The sequence below is a fragment of the Pseudopipra pipra genome, chromosome W, assembly GCF_036250125.1.
Source record: "Pseudopipra pipra isolate bDixPip1 chromosome W, bDixPip1.hap1, whole genome shotgun sequence".
In the NCBI taxonomy this organism is placed as follows: domain Eukaryota; kingdom Metazoa; phylum Chordata; class Aves; order Passeriformes; family Pipridae; genus Pseudopipra; species Pseudopipra pipra.
Window position 1 is genome coordinate 59,641,917 of NC_087580.1, and position 20,676 is coordinate 59,662,592.

The 20,676-nt window shown below is 44.5% G+C and overlaps 1 non-coding gene across 1 annotated transcript; it reads right to left on the reverse strand.

Annotated features, from left to right (window-relative positions):
- Positions 1 to 776: 776 nt before the first annotated feature.
- Positions 777 to 848, reverse strand: TRNAD-GUC (transfer RNA aspartic acid (anticodon GUC)). Its single transcript has one exon. It is a non-coding gene; the product is annotated as a tRNA-Asp (tRNA).
- Positions 849 to 20,676: the final 19,828 nt, after the last annotated feature.

The window sequence follows — 20,676 nt, forward strand, 5'->3', positions numbered from 1 at the left end:
TATAACTGGTCATTTAAAAAAAAAGTGTATTTGCAGTTGCTTCTGCACTGTAGTGGAATTTGGAAGATGCACCTATGATTCCTCTCCCTGCAAGTCTGCTCTAATCTTATCTGGACAGATTCACCCTTTACTTATTTTCCCCAAGGCTTTACATGTGTCTTTGATCCAAGTATGTGATCTACTAATGTGAATGAATCGTGTGTGTTATCCTGCTATTGAAAAAGGCATTGTTTATGAAAACACATAATGTTCCATGTTCATAGCTCTCTCTCATGTTATAGATTTGCCATGTATCCTCCTCATTGTCTTGGCAAGATGAAAATTAAACAAGAATTCACATGCCCCAACAGGAAAAAGGATACATTAAGTATTACAGCTGAATTACATTGATTACAGCAATTAAGCTTTTTTATTTAAAAAAAAAAGGAAAAGGAAATTAGTTTGAGAACAGAGCAGGAAAGACTAACATCTTCCATTCTATGTGATTGTGCTAACCCAATGTTTTCTTGCTTTATTTTGAATATATGTATGGCCAGTCTTCGCGAACGAAGATTTGGGAAAGGTCATTACCTTTCGAGCCTGCGCAGTGGATTTTTTTAGGTGAGACACAGTGTGCGTTGAACTGAGCCCACCCTTTAATCCTGAGGTTCAACTGCCGGGGCCGAGCGAAGCTCGGACAGTGGCAGCGAAGTCCTCGGGACGTAGGTTTGTTTAGAGTGACCTTCTCTTAGATGGATGGCCTTACAGGGCTCACGAGCTCCATCTGCCCGGGGAACTCCTCTGATCGGGAATCGAACCCGGGCCGCGGCGGTGACAGCGCCACATCCTAACCACTAGACCACCAGGGGAGCCCTCTTTCATATTCAAATAACATTATTCTCCCTTCAAACAAGTTGTCCATATAGTATGGTGGAAGAAATGATATTTTAAAAATGCACTCACTTTACTTTTTTCATTCTTTTTTCCTCTCGCCTCCTTCCTTTCTTCAGCTGTCAAGAGAAAAAATTAGGTACCTTTTAGGAACTAGTAGCAGTCTGGTTCTATTGATTCAAAGAAATCCTTAAACAATATGCAAAGCACACTTTTATTACGGCCGGGGATATGCAAAAAGGAGTTTTGCCCCCCCTCGTGCATTCTGCCGAGAAAAGAAATACAACAGCTTTTTATACATTTGGAAGAAGCGAGCTTAAAATTATCTATCAAACACACTCTTTACGAAGTCTGTCTTATCTAAATAGACATTTGATTGCCTACCTCCTATTCTTACTATTATAGAGTAGTTACATAAAGTTTTATCATTTCAAACAGCTTAGGTTCCCCCCACCCCTCTTCTGTCTCCCTTACAATGCTAAGTGATAAAAGTCTTTTGTTTATGTAAGCCAGCTTTATATTAATTGTCCACTGTTTGGGCAGCACCCTTTTTTCAAGCAGTTTACAATTTGCAAAGTCACATTTACATATCTAAATTTACTAACATAGCTAAATTTTATTATATTTTGTCTTGTCTTTATTTCACTATAAGCATTTTCTAGATTCAGAAAATCTTAGGAAACTGTCATGCTCAAGTTACTTTAGAATACATTATCTGGGCTTCATTAATGGCTGTGGTTTCTGTCTAAGGTTAAATACCCCTAGCAGTTCTTTGTTTTTACTAAAAGGAGCTACATTGTGTTACTCATGGGGGATTCTATATAAAGGAAAACACATTTCCATGATAAAAAATGATTTTCTGTAGAATGTGCAGTTCACTAGGTGACAATTTTTCATCATCATGGCTAGGTTTCGCGAACGAAGATTGAGGAAGGCTCTATCCACGTTTGTTACAAGCACGCTGGTGGCTTACGAGGCCAATACGAGATAGACATATCCGATTGCAAAAGGCACAGCAGAAGGACTCCTTAGGTGGTATATTCTGCAAGGCACGATTCTTTCCTTGTTGTCTTTCATCCTCGAGAGTGATCCTGCATGCATTCTCAAAGGAAACGGCAGCATTATAGATGGTGTGTCTCCAGGCCTCCCGATTTGAGGACAGAGTAGACCAGTTATGATGATCAATATGGCCAAGGCTGAGATGTTGTTTCAGGGAGTCCTTGTATATTTTCTTCGGGGCTCCTCTCTTGTGGCAGCTGGTGGCAAGTTCACCATAAAGCAAGACCTTAGGGAGGTGGTAATCTTTCATCCTTGAGACGTGCCCTGCCCAGCGCAACTGTGATCTCAGCAACATGGCCTCAATGCTTGTGACTGCTGCTTGTTCTAGAACAGATGTATTAGTCACATAATCTGACCAGTGGATGTTTAGGAGTGTACGGAGGCAGCGTTGATGGAAGCGTTCTAGGAGAAGCAGGTGGTGGTGGTAGATGACCCATGATTCAGATCCGTATAAGAGAATAGACAGTGCTATGGCTCTGTAAACACTGACCTTTGTACTTTTCTTCAGGTGTTTATTCTGCTGAACTCTTTAATGGAGTTTTTCAAAAGCACTATATGCCTTTGCTAACCTGTTGTCTATCTCCCCATAAATCTTACCATCCGAGGAGATGAGGCTACCTAGGTAATTAAACTGCTGGACTGATTTGAGCACTGATTCGCCAATGGTGATATGGGGATAATGGAAGACTTCCTGAGGTGCAGGTAGATAGAGAACTTCTGTCTTCTTTAAGCTGACTTCCAGCCCAAAGAGCTTGGCAGCATCTGCAAAGCAGGATGTTAAATGTGCGGGCAACAAGGGCAGTGTCATCAGCATAAAGTAGTTCCCGGACAAGATGGTTTAAGGTCTTGGTGTGGGCCTTCAGTCGCCTTAGATTGAATAGACTTCCATCAGTATGGTATCGAATGTAGATACCGTCGTGATCATCGAGGTCTGCCGTGGCCCTTTGGAGCATCATGCTGAAGAAGATTGTGAAAAGGGTTGGAGCAAGAACCTTGTTTCACAGCATTCTTTATTAGAAAGGGCACAGAAAGTGCGTCGCCATATCTGACTTGGCCGTGCCGATCCTCATGGAGTGAGATGATCATTTTAAGGAATTTGGGGGGACATCCTAAACGTTCCAAAATCTGCCACAGACCTTTTCTGCTCACAGTATCTAAAGCCTTGGTGAGGTCGACAAAGGTTACATAGAGACCTTTGTTCTGTTCCCTACACTTCTCTTGCAGTTGTCTGAGAACAAATAGCATGTCTGTGGTACTCCTGTTGGCTCTGAAACCAACTTTCAGGTAGAATTCCTTCTGCTATAGCGGGTATTAGTCTGTTCAAGAGTATTCTTGCCAGGATTTTGCCAGCAATGGAGAGCAGAGTAATACCACGATAGTTTGAGCAATCAGATTTAATTCCTTTCTTCTTATACAAAGTGATAATGACTGCATCTTGAAGGTCTGATGGTAGTTCGCCTAGTTCCCAATAGCGCACCACAAACTCGTGAAATTTGGCATGGAGTGCAAGGCCCCCATGTTTCCAGACTTTGGGTGGAATTCCATCAACCCCAGCTGCCTTGCCGATTTTCACCTGCTGTATGGCCTTGAGGGTTTCTCCTAAAGTGGGGGCAGTATCCAATTTGTATTTCACCATTTGTTGTGCGATGGACTGAATTGCTTAGTCTTGGACTGCGCGGTCAGTACTGAAAAGGGTCTGAAAGTGTTCAGACCATCGATTCAGAATGGAGGTTTTATCTGTCAGAAGCGTTTGCCCATCAGCGCTGAGTAGAGGGCTTTGGACCTGGTATGTAGGCCCGTATGCTGTTTTCAGGGCCTCATAGAATCCTGTGTGATCTCCCAAATCTGTGCATAATTGAGTTTTTTCAGCTAGATTGATCCACCACTTGTTCTGGATGTCACGGAGTTGGATGTTGGAGCTTGCTGCATGCAAGACGAAAGGTTGCTTTTCTTACATGACAGGATAGCAGTGCAAGGTGTGCTTGGTGGGTGGTTCTCTTCTTCCTCAACAATTCCTGGATCTCTTGATTGTTTTCATCAAACCAGTCCTTGTTCTTCTTGAGGGAGAACCCTAAAGATTCTTCAGAGGATTGCAGGAAGTTGTTTTTAATATGGTGTCAAATTGTTTCAGGAGAGGAATCTGTAGAATCTATGGAGCGGTTTTCGAGCCTAGTTTGAAGGTTTGCCTGGAATTTGTCTCTTACTGTGGCTGATTGGAGATTGTTAACTTGGAGTCTTCTCCTTGGGATACTGCCCGTTTTAGGTTTGAATTTAAGATTGAAGTTGAGTTTACAGCGCACAAGTCGATGGTCTGTTTGGCATTCTGCACTGGGCATCACGCGGATGTGGTGGACATCACGGACATGTCTCCGTCGCACCAAGACATAATCAATGAGGTGCCAATGCTTAGATCTGGGGTGCATCCAGGTTGTCTTCAGACTATCTTTCTGCTGAAAGATAGTATTCGTGATGGTGAGCTGTTGCTCCGCACAGAATTCTAGCAGAAAGTAACCATTATCGTTGCAGTTTCCAACACCATGCTTGTCTAATATTCCTTTCCAGGCTTCAAAATTCTTACCTACTCTATCACCAAGGATAATGATCTTATCATCTGCAGGCACCTTTTGGGTAAGGCGGTGCAGGTCACTGTAAAATTTATCTTTTTCAACAGGGTCACCTTGGAGAGTTGGGGTATATATACTAAAGAGGACAACGTGTTGATTGTTGTGGAGTGGAAGGTGTAGGGAGATAATTTGGTCAGAGTGACCTGTCGACAGATTTTTGAGTTTTGGAACAATAGAGTTTTTGATCAAGAAGCCAACTCCAGAGATATGCTTTTCGGTTCTGGGCTTACCTTAACAAAATAGTGTGTAACCGGCACCATGTTCTCTGAGGCTGCCTTCCTTGTGAAGGTGATTTTCACTGAGAGCAGCAATGTCGATGTTAAGCCAGTTCATGGGCGATTAGGGCAGAACGACGCTCAGGACGTCTGCTATCCGCAGAATCGAGCATGGTTCTGATATTCCAACCTGCTAGAGTCAATTTAGGTACACCTTTGGAGGCAGGTGCATGCCTCTGTCTTTTGATCTTTGTGCGACCGCGTTGGAAGAAGATGCCCGTTGGCCTGTGCTTAACCAACCGGGTGAAAGTGGAGATGAGCTTTGTTTAGGCCATCTTTTCTAGGTCCCTCTCCGAGTGGAGCAAGCAGTGCTGTCCTTGAAAAGGCTGCTTGGTCGTTCAGGGTGCTGCCCCAAGAGACTGTCATCTCCGGTCAGTCTCAAATGACCAATATCCTGAACCGTCTGCATGCAGGGTTGGGTCTGCGGCTTCCAGTGCACCTTTCACCTGCCGTTTCGACCCTCGCCCGTCGCTGCAGGGCTTTTTGCATGTGGGTAAAGCCTTCAAGCCTGCAGAGATCTACATGCAGCCCTTGGAGAAGACTCACGCTGGAACAGGTGGATGCCTGAGGGAGGGCTGTGAACCCATGGGAAGCCCATGCTGGAATAGGCTCCTGGCAGGGACCTGCAGACCCATGAAGAGAGGAGCCCACGCTAGAGCAGGTTCCCTGGTAGAACTTGTGGCCCTGTGGGGGACCCACAGTGGAGCAGGCTGTGCCTGAAGGACTGCATCCTGTGGAAGAGTGACCCACATTGCATCAGTTCAAGGAGAACTGTCTCCCGTGGTAGGGACCCCACACTGGAGCAGGGGAAGGACTTCTCTCTGAGCAGTAGCAGGAACAACCTGTGATGAACTGACCATAACCCCCATTCCCTGTCTCCCTGTGCCACTGGGTGGGAGAAGGTAGTGCCCAGGAAGGAGGGGGAGGGGAGGTGTTTTTAAGATTTATTTTACTTCTCATTATCCTGCTCTGATTTTGTTAGTAATACATTCAATTAATATCCCCAAGTTGAGCCTGTTTTGCCTATGATGGTAATTGGTGAGTGATCTCTCCCTGTCCTTATCTCAACTCATGAACCTTTCGTTATATTTTCTCTCCCCTGTTGACTTGTGGAGGGGAGTGATAAAGTGGCTTTGGTGGGTACCTGGCATCCAGCCAGGATGAGCCCACTACAGTTCCTTGATTAAAATATTGATCATCTGGATCTATGTGTTTAAATCTTTGCTTTCTTTTGGTATTTGAAAATCCAGAAAACCTTTGGTATGCTTCTTTTCAGGAACAGAGTGTGAAGGCCTCAGAAGAGTTGCTGTGTTACCTCATCCAGCTCATTGTTGAAATTCCCCTCATGTAAGTTGGTTTCTTTCTTTTTTTTCCAGCCTTTTTGTATAAACTGAGTGTTTGAGAGAATATGAAACTTAGAGTGATGGGGTTATAATATTTAAATACTTGTATTTGAATGTTCCATGTGATGGTGCAGTACTGATAATGATAACCTGCTGCCAATACCAGCCCTGAATATTCTGTTGGGAGAAATACATGATGACCATCTCACACCCAGTTCAAACCATCAGCAGAAGTTACCCTGTTTTCTTTTTGTAGGAGTTTTAACATTTGTTTCAGGCACCTCTGTCAACCCACAGACAGTTACTGCTAGCTTTTGGCTAGAAATGGTTCTGCTAATTGTACAGGGAAAGGAACATTGGAGGTGTCACTTCATCTCTGGGGGATGCAGCAAGGTGAAAACAAAAGTTCCTCTTCTGCAGTTGTGTGGGTTTTTGAACTGCATGAGTGTTAAATAAGTCATATGACTTATTTAATACTAATTTCTGAAACACCAGTGAATTGATGTCTGAAGAAGAGAGAAGAGAAATGAGTAAGTGGAATGTTTCTGCAGATCTCCAAATTTGTTTAAATGGCTTTTTTTTCATGCCTCTGCTGTATTTGAGAGATGTTGATTCCACATCACATTGGGATATATGTCATAAAACATACTTCAGTGCTATATGAAGGAGAACTTAGTTCTTTAGAAATAAAAATGTTTTTCCACATCTGTCCTGATAAGTTTTAACTTCTTTTTTCTCAAGATAAACTTTACTAAAGATAGTGTTAGCAGTATCTTTTGTGTTAAATTGCAATTTAGTCTGTGCCTAAAATGAAATGCCCAAATAAAAGCATCACAGCTTTGAAAGAGTTTCAGATTGTCTATTATAGCATAGTATCTAGCTCTACTGCTGATTTAGTTCTTGTACTTTGGATTGTTCTTTTTGTTGGAAAGCTGGCAAAGACGCAATGACTTTTGAAACATTTCTCTCAGTAAACACAATTCTGTCAACATTACATGAGGGTTTTGTGTAGGTAGTGTGTAATGAATTTGTGATATAATTCTGAGTGTCATTCTGCAGAGCTTGTCAGGACTTTCTGGTACAGATACACTTTTTGTTTGGAGCAGATTAGAGGAAGTACAAAGGGGTGAAAGGACTGTGATATATGGGCAAGTTCATAAATCCTGCAGGGTTTTATTTTTCTTTCTTGGAAGTACCAATATGTGTGTGGAGTCCAATATCATTTATTCTGTCTTTCTGGCAGAAAAAGGTTTACAGGAATGGTTGTTCTTAACTCTTTTCAACAACTGAGCCTTTCAGCATCTCTATTTCTGTGTGAATGTGGTTGCTAGGAATAGAAGGAGCTGATGAAAGCACTTAGTTTGCTATATAATATAGTGATAATATTAAATTCTTAAAAAAAGAAATTATAAAGCCTGTCTATAACTTTTAATGTTCAGCTGTATTGAAACCTTACTTTTCATAGGAGATAAATGTGGAAGATTTTGGGGATTTTTTGTTAAATACATTTTTTAGCTAATTTTTTTCTGAAATAACATGCTCCTGAATTGTTAGCAAGATATTAACACTTATAAAAGTGTATATTATTGTCTTGTTTACCAATATCTAGTCCCAATCCCCCCTGACATGGGCAGGAACACCTCCCACTAGACCAGGCTGCTCAAGGCCTTATCCAACCTGGCCTTGAACACTGCCAGGGTTGGGGCAGCCACAACCTCCCTGGGCAAACTGTTCCAGTCTCACCACCCTCACAGTAAAAACTTTCTTCCTAATATCTAACCTAAATTTCCCCTCTTTCAATTTGCACCCATTACTCCTTGTCCTATCATTACAGTTCCTGATGAAGAGTCTCTCTCTGGCTTCCTTGTAGGCCCCCTTCAGATACTGGAAGGTTGCTATGTCTCCAAGCAACCTTCTCTTCTCCAGGCTGAACAGCCCCAACTTTCTCTGCCTGTCTTCATAAGGGAGGTGGTCCAGTCCTCTTATCAACTTTGTGGCCCTCCTCTGGACTTGCTCCAACAGTTCTATGTCCTTCTTAGGTTGGGGTCACCAGAACTGTATGCAGTACTCCGGGTGGCCGCATTTTTTTTGATGCAGCCCAGGATTCAGTTGGCTTTCTGGGCTGTAAGCGCACATTGCTGGCTCATGTTGAGTTTTTTGTCAAACATCACCCCCAAGTCCTTCTCCGCAGGGCTGCTCTCAATCACTTCTCTGCCCAACCTGTAGGTGTGCCTGGGATTGCTGTGACCCAGGTGTAGGACCTTGCACTTTGCTTTGTTGAACTTCATGAGGTTTGCATCAGCCCACCTCTCAAGCATGTCAAGGTCCCTCTGGATGGCATCCCTTCCCTCCAGCATGTCAACTGCACCACACAGCTTGGTGTTGTCAGCAAATTCCTGAGGGTGCACTCGGTCCCACTGTCCATGTCACCAACACAGATGTTGAACAGTATCGACCCCAGTACCGACCCCTGAGGGACACCATTTATCACTGGTCTGCACGTGGACAATGAGCTGTTGACCACAACTCTTTGCGTGCAGCCATCCAGCCAATTCTTTATCCACTCAGTGGTCCATCCATCAAATCCATGTCTCCCTAATTTGGAGACAAGGATGTCATGAGGGACAGTGTCAAATGCTTTGCACAAGTCTAGGTAGATGATGACAGTTGCTCTGCCCCATCCACCAATGCTGTAGCCCCTTCATAGAAGGTCACCAAAATTGTTGGGCATGATTTGCCGTTAGTGAAGCCATGTTGGTTATTACCTTTTTGTTTTCCATGTGCCTTAGCATATTTTCCAGGAGAATCTGCTCCATGATCTTGCCTGATGTAGTAGTTTAGCCTAGGCCTTCCTGGTAACCAGGTCAAAACTAGGGAAGTGGTCAAGGAAGTATTCCATCCTATTTCTTTACGTAAGCAGAGGTATAAATAAGAAGGAGAGAGAAGACTCTGCCCTCTTCTCTTCCGGTGGACTCGAGAATGGCAGGTCCCTGCAGCTGGTCTCACTCATCTGGGAGTTGAGGCCCTGCAGGGCCTGTTGTTTCTGCAGATCTGGGAGGTGGTCTGGTAGCGTGGCGTGGTCCTGTTTTCCCAAGGGAAGTATTAAGATTCTTTTTGTTTGCTAGCTCTCTATTAGCGGTGTATATTTGAGTATATCAATTTTGCTGGTTTTTTTTCCTTTATCCCTCCCTTTCCTTTGGGGGGGGGTGGTGTTTGGGGTTCTTTTTTATATGTACATAGTATTGTAACTGTATATAACTGTGATATATGTAAATATATATATTTTGCTATAGTTCTGCTATTTTGGGGTTTTTTTTAATATATTTTTTTCCCTCTCGCTCTTTTGCCAAAGAAGGGGTGGGGGGAGGAGGGAGCTTTCGTTGGGGATTCGGGGACTTGATGGGGAGCCAGGTCCAAACCAACACACCTGGCACAGAGGTGAGACTGACTGGTCTGTAATTCCCTGGGTCTTCTGTTTTCCCCCTTTTAAAAATGGGGGTTATATTTCCCTTTTTGCAGTCATCAGGGACTTCATCTATCTGCCACAATTTTTCAAAAATGATGGATAGTGGTGTGAAGTATGATAACATGCAGGTACTCCTGAAATGCCAGGCAGTGGAAGGATTTCAGGAAAATTTATTCCAAAGTTGAGAACACTAGACTTACAAGAAAGTACTCCTAACAATGCTGCAAAAGCACCAGGCCTGAGAAAAACACACACTCCTGTTCTTCCTCAGCCTTATCTTCTCTGGTCCCCCGGCCCTCCAGGAACGCAGAGGGCCTTAATGTCTGTAAGGGTTTCTCTCTCCTAATACGAGAGAGAGAGAGACTGTAAGCCTCTTCTGGAATGCAAGAGGAGAAAACATCCAACTATCTTTGAGAAGGGTGCTTCTTCTTAGGCAGGAAAGTCTCCTTAAGTGAAACAAGCTCTAATCCCTTCATCATAAATCTTCCGGAAAGGGTATCTACACTTACAAGTGGCTTAGCAAATTCATCTGTCAACTCCCTCGAGACTCTCGGATGAATTTCATCGGGTCTTATGGATTTGTTCATATTCAGGTTCCTTAGATGGTCTTTAACTTGATCCTATCCTACAGCAGGCTTAGGGTCTTCTTTCTCCCAGTCCTTGCATTTGCCTTTCTCGACTTGGGCGGCATGACTGGAGTACTTGCCATTGAATACTGAGGCATAGAAGTCATTGAGAACCTCAGCCTTCTCTTTGTCCAGGGTAACCAGGTCTCCTGTTTACTTCCAGAGAAGGCCCACATTATCCCTAGTCTTTCTTTTGCTTGCAACATATCTACAGAAGCCCTTCCTGTTATCCTTGATATCCCTGGTCAGACTCAATTCTAACGGGGCCTTGGCTTCCCTAACCTTATCTCTAACTTCCTCTACAATTCCCCTATATTCCTCCCAGGCCACCTGTCCTTGTTTTCACCTTCTGAAAGCTTCTTTTTTAGCTCTGAGTTTGCTCAGCAACTCCTTATCCATCTGTGGAGACCTCCTGGCATTTTTGCCCAATTTCCTTCTTGTTGGGATGCATTGCTCCTGAGCTTGGAGGAGGTGCTCCTTGAAATTCACCCAGCATTTGTGGGCCCCTCTGCCTTCCAGGGCTCTATCCCATGGGACTGTACTAAGTAAGTCCTTGAAGAGGCCAAAGTCTGCTGTCCCGAAGTCCAGGGCAGTGAGCTTGCTGTGAGCCCTTGATGCCTCAGAGCTTTTTGATTTTTTAATTTTTATAGATTTTAGAAGTAGTTGTGTAGTGAATGTAGATTTTAATGTAGCTGTATTATATCCCTTACCCTGTAGCATAATGTTTACACATACCCAAACCCTACTGCCCCATCTCATATCAATCCCTCAAAATTCTGTTAGAGTGTTTAGTCTTCTTTTCAAGGTAGAATTGTAGAAAAACACCTTAAGGCCTGGACCAGGAGATATCACACAGACACAGAGACCTTCAAGCCCAGAACTTTGGAGGGACTCCAAGGACTGAACGTATGAGAAATACAAATACGTTTTTTTATATAAATAGGCGTATCATGAAGTTGTAAGATATCCAAGTTCCAAGACCTGAACTTGGGAATCAGGGTCTCTTTCAGCGGGATAAGAGAAATAAGAAAATTCTTAAAAATTAAATCTTTTAGGGCCATTTTGTACACAAGGTTCCTTTTCTCTTTGGTCTAAGAACAAAGGAAGATCCATCACCTTTGACAGGGGATGGCTTGCAGTCAATTGGGGAAAAGGGAAAGCCCCTTTTCAGAGAAGAGAAACCTTTTTAGGTAAAGATGAATACATTAAAACTTATCTGAAAAGGGTGGGATTTTGTGAAACTATAAAATGTATGGAATTTAAACCAAAGGTGTCTTTTTCCCCGGAACTCAGTGCGAGAAAGACCCAACGCGTTGAATAAATTCTTCCTTGTTTCTTTGTTCCCTAAGTTTATGCCGTCTTTCTAAATTTAAAGAGAGGGATATTTCCCACAAATGTGCTTTGAGGAAGATGAAGATGACGAAGAAGGGGTCCCAAATGCCCCCAGACTCAATTCCTGAAGGGGTGTGCCAGGAGGGGGCAGAACCGGGGGTGGACAAATTGGGATTGGATGGACCTTATTATAAAATCATAGAACCAGTGTCTGAGGGGGTGCGTGCATATGTATTCCTCTGGGCCTAAGGGCTCATTAAAGCTCCTGCTCTCTTATCTCCTACACTAAATTGGCCTGGAGTTTTTTTCTCTGTGGTCTTTTAGGCAACACCCTCCTCACTGCCCCAAGGATCTCAAACTCCACCATCTCATGGTCACTGCAGCCAAGGCTGACTTGGAGCACTACATTCCCCACCAGGTCCAGCATTGCAGTTCTTCTTGTTGGCTCCTCTGTCAGTTATAGTTTTATATCTTTTTATTTTTCCTAGTGAATTTTTCCATATCAACAGTTTCTTGCTAGGGCAGATAAACTCATTGTTTGTCTAGCTCGGGCTTTAATGACTGCATTGTTGAAATGCTTAATAACCTCGGCAAAATAACCTCGGCACACCAGTTAGACTGTGTAAGGGAAACTCCATAACCACCCCGCCCTTCCGTTGCCACAGCTGGGGGGAAGGGAGACCTCAGTTTTTTTCCTCTGGGGGCAACGCAGAAAGAACCGTGTATTGCAGAATACACCATCTAAGGAGTCTTTCTGCTGTGCCTTTTGCAATCGGATATGTCTGTCACGTATTGGCCTCATAAGCCACCAGCGTGCCTGTAGCAAATGTGGATAGAGCCTTCCCAAATCTTCGTTCGCGAAGCCTAGCCATGATGATGATGATGATGATGATTAAAAATAAGATATGTAACAGAGTCATTAAAGGCAGAGGTGGGAACAGGAAGCACATGCTATCCCAAATAGTGGATCTCTCTCTTATCCATTTTGCTACAACCTTTCCTAGTTAACCTTAACTTAATGAGCTTTCCTAAACTATCTGCTTTCTTTATTTAGTTATTACAGCACATTTGTTGAGATTGGCTGTAATATCTTAAAACTTTATACCATTTAAAACTGAATAATGTATGTAGTATCTTGATACCCTGAGAATTTCATACACTTAAACTGGCATTTGTATATTATATTCCTTTCTTAAGGATCTACTTTTCCTGGCAGATGGAGCTGTGTTTCGCTAGCTGGACATTCCCCATGATGGTTTTGTGGCAATTTTATTTAACAGGACAAAGGGCACATTTATGAGAGCTATATTTATTATTTTTAGAATGAAGTATAGTCTGAAAATTACATCTGGAATGTTCAGGACAATACCTTGGTGTTTTTACATTGTCTTGTCTTTTGGCATATCAAAAAAAAATGCTTATGCCTAAGAAAACCCATTGTTGGAATGAAATGATTCTGGGTTTCTTGAATTTGTTATTTACGTGTTCCAAATCGAAATTCGCTGTACTAAACAGCGTGTAAAGGGTTTAGTGAGCATGGTGGTATTAGGTCAAAGGTTGGACTTGATGATCTTGCAGGTCTTTTCCAACCTTAATGATTCTATGAAGGTACCAAGTGTTCTTGGAAGTCAGTTTAAAAACAAACCCCCAAGATTAGTCTTAATAAATTTTCCTTTTTGCCTGCAGAGATATTACATAGAGCATTTCTTTGGAAGCTGTGACAACTCTTATTGTCTTCCTCTCCTGCCAATTATTCCACAAAGAAATTCTACGAGAGAGCATCATTCGCAAATACCTGATGCATGGTCAATGGTATGTCATTCTGTGGTGGTACTTAATGGCAAAGCAAATGCTTCTGGTCAGTTATTTAGACTGTTTGTACCTGAAAACAAAAGACACCAAAATACATTTTGATAGAAAACTTGTTTTGCTCAAAAGAAAAGAGAACACAAAAGCAAGCATTTGTAAGAGCTGTTGGAGGGTTTCAGGTTTAAATCTCACAGCCCAGACTTCAGTAAAACTATTTTGGAAGCCATTTTAATTTTTTGATGGTAATTTTATTAACTTAAAACAGCTTTTACTTTTCAGGAATTTTTTTTTTATTCAGCTCTGGGCTTTTTGCTGTAACACTGCAGTCTAGAGAACCCACATATCTCAGAAATGCTAATGAGCCTTCTTGCCATACAAATAAATAGAAGCCCCTCGAAAGATGGCAAATGCTGAGTTGAAGGAAATAGCAGTCAGTTGTTGTGTTAAAATGCTTTGTCATGGTGGCTTATATACATTTTAGTCAGAATACCATTCATCGTCTTTCAACTTTAAATTTCATACTGGCAGATTTTTGATAAATGTATTCATTGTCTGGTTTTCTGAAATTTCTACTTGATGTAAAAGAGAGATACTGCTCTGGGGTGATGTGCAGGGAAAGGAGGGAGGCTCAGCTTTGCTGCGGGAGCACAGGGCAGACTTCACCCTGAAACAGCAGCAGGGTAGAGGCAGAGCCTCAGTACGTGTGGGGTTTGGTGGTACTTAAATCTCTGGACAGAAAGAATTGAGGGTTTGGGGCAAAATGGAGAATGTTTGGGAGAAGAGGTAGAGGGGTGGGTATTTGGCAACTGGGAATCTAGGGCAATGCAAGGAGTTGGAGAGGTACTGGTTAGAGGGTTCATCCTAACACAGGCTCTGTCTGTTCAACTCTAAATCACATGGAAATGGGAACCAACTGTTTGCTTCGGTGGAAATCCTTCTCTGTTTTGGAAATATTGTAACCTTTTTATTTAAACCCAACAAATTTTATGTACATTTGTCAAAATCACTGATGTGAGGTCAAGTGTTTCATTGGTCTTTGCAAATTGGCCCCAGCTACATACACAAGTGAAGATATTGGAGGGGAGAGAGTGATGTGGTGTAGAGAGATACTATTGTTACTTGTTCTATGTAACCAAAGCATGGGGCAAAAACTGAACAAATGTAATGTTTCTTTCCCTTGCATAAATATTTTTCCAGTTGTGTCTTGAGGTGAGAGAACAAACTAAATGATGGATTTAAATGTAATATTGAAAAAAGAAAACACAAAGTAGTTTCCATGATCCTGCTGTTGAAGATGTTCCTGCAGAGCCCTGCTGAAGTCAGGGCATCTTTGCATAGGCAAGATCTTGGCATTCTTTCCCTTTTCAATCTGGTCAGCACTGAGTTACTGTCAGTCTTTAATGCCAAACACCAGCCTTTGCTCCCTGCCTGGGCTTTGTTGTGCCAATTTTTGCAAATTGTAAGTCAACTAAAGCCCTTTTCTTTTTCTTTTCAGTCTCCCATATATCAGTAGACTTGTGAAAGCTTTACTATATAATTTCATTAGACAAGAGAGAAACCTTCCTCCGAGGCCCCATGTTTTTAGCAGCAAACAGATGGAGAACTGCTTTACGGAATTGCATCTGGGGTGGCAAATGAGTCTTATTTTCTAAAATTATACTTCAGACCTTATGACATATTGCCTTCTGTGTGACCTCTCTTACAAACACACCTGTAGCCCATTTCTTTTTCAGCAATGGCTTCAAAATGACAGAGGGCAGATCTAGATTAGATATTAGGAAGAAATTCTTGACTCTGAGGGTGGTGAGGCACTAGAACAGGTTGCCCAGAGAAAGCTGTGGCTGCCCCACCCCTGGAAGTTTTCAAGGCCATGTTGGATGTGGCTTTGAGCAACCTGGTCTAGTGAAAGGTGTCCCTGCCCATGGCAGATGGGTTGGAACTAGATGAGCTTTAAAGATCCCTTCCAACTCAAACCATTCTGTTTCTAATATCTTGAACTTTTTGATGGTCATCCTTCTGGATGATAGACACAGAGTATGTAGGGTTAATGAGAGGCTGGACATGAGCCAGCAATGTGTGCTTGCAGCCCAGAAAGCCAATCGTATCCTGAGCTGCATCAAAAGCATTGTGACCAGCAGGTCAAGGGAGGTGATTCTGCCCCTCTGTTCTGCCCTCGTGAGACCCCACCTGGAGTGCTGCATCCAGCTCTGGGGTCCTCAGCACAGAAAGGACATTGACCTATTGAAGCGAGTCTAAAGGAGGGCCACCAAGATGATTAGAATGATGGAGCACCTCTCCTATGAGGAAAGGTGAAGAGAATTGGGATTGTTTAGCCTGGAAAAGAGAAGGCTTTGGGGTGACCTAATTGTGACCTTCCAGTACCTAAAGGGAGCCTACAAGAAAGATGGAGAAAGACTATTTACAAAGCCATGTAATGACAGGACAAGGGGGTGATACCTTTGGACTTTTTGGATTTTTTTAGCTTTTTGTAGATTTTAGAAGTAGTTGTGTAGTAAATGTAGATTTTAATGTACCTGTATAATATGCCACCCTTTAGCACAGTAGTTTGCACATACCCAACCCTATTACCCCATTTCATATCAAAACGTCTAAATTCCTTTCACATGTTTAGACTTCTTTTCAAGGTAGAATTTTAGAAAGCACCTCTGTTTAAGAACATCACACCCTAGGCCTGGACAAGAAGATACCACGGACAGACAAAGCAATCTTCAAAACCCAGAACTTTGGAGGAGCTCCAAGGACTGTACGTGCTGTGAGGAAGACAAAGATGAGGAAGAAGGGGTCTCAAGGACCCCCAGACTCAATTCCTGAAGGAGGATGTCGGGGGAAGACCTGGGGGATGGATAGTTCTGGGATTGGATAGCCCGTACTATAAAATCATAGAACCACTGCCTGAGCGCGCACACGTTGTGTGTATTCCCCTAGGCCTGAGGGCCTAATTAAAGGACCTGCTCTTCTTATCTTATATACTAAATTGGCCTGGAGTTTTTTCTCCGTGATCTCTTGAGACATCAGGGGCATGGCTTCAAACTGTCAGAGGGCAGGTTTAGATTAGATATTAGAAAAAAGCTTTTTCCTGCGAGGGTGATGAGGCACTGGCACAGGTTGCCCAGAGAAGCTGTGGCTGCCCCATCCCTGGAAGTGTTCAAGGTCAAGTTGGATGTGGCTTTGAGCAACCTGGTCTAGTGGAAGGCCCATGGCAGAGGGGTTGGAACTAGATGATCTTTAAGGTCCCTTCCAATCCAAGCCATTCTATGATTCTATGACTGAAAGAGTGGGATTTTTGCACTAATATGGGATATTAAAAGTTACACCTATGACTTATAAGTCCATAAGGCATTTATTCTTCATAATGTTCAAAATATCTGTAGTGAACCACTTGGGCTATGGTGTTCTGCTGCACGTTTTCTGATGAAAATGGCTCAGTAGTTCGGGAAAAAGGGTGGTCTGGTTACAGATACACTGATACCATATTTTGAATGGGTTTACACTTGATGTCTGATTACTGGCAGGTCCCTTGGAGGAGTTGGAAAGTGAATGGACAGGAGAAAATGAGCTGCATTTCAGGTCGGGGTGAGGAACACTGATAAAGCACAACAAATTCTATTTTTCCTTATTGCTCTATGTTAAAATTTGGTTTTCAGGTTTGCTAATGTGTGGGAAGCATGTCTGGATGCACAGGGGATGTGCCAGGCCGAGGGGCCCGAGGGGACATGCGCAGTCACATATAACTCTATTGGCTGAAGAAGTCACATGGTACACAGGGATTTAAGAGTGGGAAGTTTGAATAAAAGTTCTCTTTGACCATACCACCGCACGAGGAGCGTCTTCATTCCTTGTTATACAAGGACCCCTGCTACAAATGGCGATCCGACAGGGACATTTTTAGCTTATATTAAGTGAGATAAATATCCTGGATCAGGAGATTAGCCGGTGACTCCGGGATCGTCTCGATTTTTCGGAGACGGGAGCCTTTACCGCAAAAAACCTTGACGTCAATAATCCGTGGTCTTAGTGGCATCTAAGAGACGGACAGTTTAGTTTAGCGAGCTCAAAAATAGTAAGATAGTGCACAGAAGAAGAGAAGAAAGAAGTTGAAGAAGAAACCGAGAGGTCAAAACAGCCACCGAGAGAGCGGAGAAGGTCAAAGCAACATCAAAGGCGGTGAGTCTGTCTGGAACGCTCCCCGCACGTCTAAGACTGATCCCTGGACAAAAGCATGCCTGCAGCTCAGAGAAAGAGTCGCGGAGCACCTTAAGATCGTCAGGGAAAGGCCTGTTTGTTCCCTAAGTGTCGGTCATTTTGATAAAGCGACCCTTCGCTACCGACTGTGTGGACCACGTGCAAAAAGCGGCTTGCCGCTGCCGCATCCTAGCAACCCCAGCCACCGCTGACCCCCGCGGAGCCCCTGTTCCAGTTTTCTGTCCAGCAGAAACTGGCCGCGGCTCCCCGCCTGCTCGTTGCTGCTGACTGACCCTGCGGCGTGCTTAAAAAGCACTGCCAGCAAAAAGCCCTTGCGCCGTGTTCAGACTGCGCGGGCTTTACCGAGGCGCCGAGCCGCGCCTTCCAATACAGCGCGCTCCGACCCCCGCGCCGCCCAGCGAACCGCGGGAGCCCCCGGAGCCGCCGCTGCCACCGCTGCGAACGCCGCGCTCACCGGAGACGGAGCCGGGACCACGCCAAGCCGCCGCCACGTGACTGAGAGGCCGCCGCCAGCGCCGCCGCTTCGTTCGCCGCTTTGCAGCCCGCGCACGTCGATCGCCACAACCCCAAGTCACCGCCTCTACAGTCAGCCCCCGCGTCCGTCGCTACAGCTGCCCGTGCCTGCCGCCGCCGCTTGCCGTTTGCCGCCTGCACCGGGACATCAGCCGCCGCCGACGGGACGCCACAGCCCAGCCGACAGTGAGCCAACACAAATCCACAAACCGACAGACCCTCTTCAGCAGCGCACCCCAGCAGCGCCGAGGCTCAAAGGTAACATGGGAAACTTTTTCCCTACCGAACTATCACGAGACACAGAAGCACTGGCTGCTCTGCTGAATCCTTACTATGTTCAGGTTACAAGGGCTGAACTCTCAGAGTTGGTGCGACTCATTAAAGCAGCCGTACCAGAACTGCCTCTAGTTGAAGCCCTTAACATTCACATATGGGACAAAATAGGGAATCTTATCAAACTCAAGGCTCAGGGAGGGGATTCCCAAGCAAACAATGCTTATCCAGCCTGGCAAGCTATAATGACTGCATTAAGCAGATCCCATCAAAGAACGACGAACTCATACACCCCCACTCACGCTGCAACCAGCAACCCCACTTTTAAACGTCGCAATTCAAACACACAAACCGCGGCAGGGGGAGGGGGTGGAGCCGTTCACAATTCAACTCCGGGGAAGGGAACAGGGAGCCCGAGGGACACGGACCGGCGGGAGGGAGCGGGACCTCAGATGCGAGGTTCCAGTCCTTGGGACAGCAGCAGGGGGTCCCGTGACGGGGGTGGGGGGGCTAGCCCAGCTTACTTGCCAACCCATCCCGCACATGAATGCCGAGTACGCGCCCAGGGGCGGGCACCACCATCTCACCCGCCACGCGATACGGACAGTGACCCATCCTTCCCCGCCCCTGCGCCGTCTTCCCCAACCACCACCACCACCCACCCACAGGCAGCCGCTTTCGCCGGAGCTGCAAGGGGGGGGGAATGGGAGGAATGGGGGGAGGAGGAGTGGGATTTCGGGATAGCTCCACCGGCAAGGGATGAAGCGACATACCGAGAGGGCACAATTGATAGATGGGCTTTATGTAGAGAAGAGGCATTGCGGATTGGGGACTTACAAGTTATACAAGCATGTCCAGTAATTATCGGCCCACGTCAAAGCCGCAGGTTCCAACCATTACCACATGAATTAACCAAAGAACTGAGACAGTTAATAAGAGAAACGGGTGTATCATCCCCTAACACGCTTGCATTTTTAGAATCACTAAGCTCCACATATATCTTCATACCTCATGACTGGAGAACCCTGTTACAAATAAGCCTTTCTAACACACAGTACAATGTATGGCTGAACGATTTTAGAGAAATCTGTTCTGCCTATGCTAATGACCCACAAGCAGGGGTATCAGCACACCAACTCACAGGGGATGGTAACTATCGTTCCATAGATGCTCAAACCGGCTACAATAGAGAGGTATACGAAGTCATGCAAATACCTCCTGCAAGCAACCAGGTTTTTCAATAGGGGCCATTGGTCAGCCGTCCCAAGCACCGATTAAGCTGGTCTGGAAAAGTGACCAGCCGGTCTGGGTAGACCAGTGGCCCATGAAAAAAGAAAGGCTTGAACATTTAAAAATGCTTGTAGCGGAACAATTAGAAGCAGGACACATTGTGCCAACAAATAGTCCCTGGAACACTCCTGTATTTTGCATTCCCAAAAAATCTGGCAAATGGAGGATGATTCAGGATCTCAGAGCAGTAAATGCAGTCATTGAATCTATGGGAACATTGCAACCAGGATTACCCTCACCTGCTATGCTCCCAGCGAACTGGCCTCTGACAATAATTGATTTAAAGGATTGCTTTTTTACCATATTCCTGCACCCCGAAGATGCCCCAAGGTTTGCATTTTCCATTCCAGCATTAAACAACTCCCAGCCTATGCAAAGGTATCACTGGGTTGTTCTCCCTCAAGGGATGAAGAACAGTCCAACCATATGCCAAACAGTAGTTGCAAAAGCTATTCAACCCATTAGAAAGCGTTTCCCCTCTGCAATAATATATCAGTTCATGGATGATATTCTAATAAGCATGGCCACAGAAAATGAACTGCAAATTGTTGTTACTGCCTTGACTGATGCTGTCCAAGAAGCAGGCTTGCAGGTTGCAGCAGAGAAAATCCAGCGATCGCAGCCCTGGACCTATCTTGGATGGAGAATCACACAGCAACAGATTTCCCCACAGCCACTGCAACTCGAGGTAAAAGACACTTTAACCTTAAATGAGTTGCAAAAACTCCTGGGAGCTATTAATTGGTTAAGGCCTATTCTAGGCTTAACCACAGAGGAGCTACACCCTCTCTTTGTGTTACTAAAGGGGGACTCTGATCTGACGTCTAACAGGTCTCTGACAGCAGAGGCAAAACAGGCGTTGGACATTTGTGCCAAGGCAATAGAATCTAGGCAGAGCAGAAGGAGAAATCCTGAACTGCAAATCTGCCTAGCCTTAGTTCCCAGCAGGTACCAGCCATTTACAGTCTTGTT